This window comes from Lagopus leucura, unplaced genomic scaffold (assembly GCF_019238085.1).
Source record: "Lagopus leucura isolate 7727_CA_CO unplaced genomic scaffold, USGS_WTPT01 136-11_obj-0_obj, whole genome shotgun sequence".
Classification (NCBI taxonomy): domain Eukaryota; kingdom Metazoa; phylum Chordata; class Aves; order Galliformes; family Phasianidae; genus Lagopus; species Lagopus leucura.
In genome coordinates this window covers 4,090-4,850 of record NW_024964036.1, presented here as the reverse complement: position 1 = coordinate 4,850, position 761 = coordinate 4,090, and positions in this window count along the sequence as shown.

Genomic DNA, 761 nt, shown 5'->3' with positions numbered 1-761 from the left:
GCTGGGGGTCACAAACTGCCCGGCTGCATTTTGGGGCTGGGGGGGTGGAGGGGGTGCGGGGGAGAAGCCGGGCGCGGAAAAAGAGCAGCCGGAAAATCGAAAGGGAGAGAAGGCGGGGCGGGGGGGCCGGCGGCAGAACCGGACGGAAAAGGCGCGTTCTGCCCCAAAATCGCCCGCGCTCGGCCCGGATGGGGCCGGCAGGGCCCGGAGCAACGGGAGCGGCCCGGGGGAGGCGCGGTTCGGTTCCCCCCCCCCTTCCGGTCCCCCCCCTTCCTTGTCCTTTTCCTTCGCTTTTTTTTTTTTTCCCTTCCTCCCTTTAAGCGCCAAACGCCGTGCCGCGAAATTCGGATTTCCCGCGGAAAATGCCGCGCGTTGATTGGTTGCGGCTGCCGAAGCCCCGCCTCCCGGCAGCCCGCGGCGCCCGGCGGGGGAGGGCCTTAAAGGGGCCGCGCAGAGAGGGAGGGGCAGGTATTCATATGCAAATCAGGGGGCGGGACCTCATTTGCACCACCTGCTCGGGGTCCGCGGAAGGGATCGGGATCGGAACCGCGACTGAATTATCTTTTTTTCCCTTCCTTTTAAGTCCCCCCCCGAACTCCGTGAGTTCCTACCCAGGGGCTGCGCATCTCCCGCCCGCCCCAAACGCAGCGCAGGGACTGGGGGGAGCCGATGCTCTGTGCTGAACAGGAACCTGAGGGAGGGACTCAGCGTCAGATGTGACCCCATGATCCCAAATCTCAGTAGTTTCACCCAAAATTGAC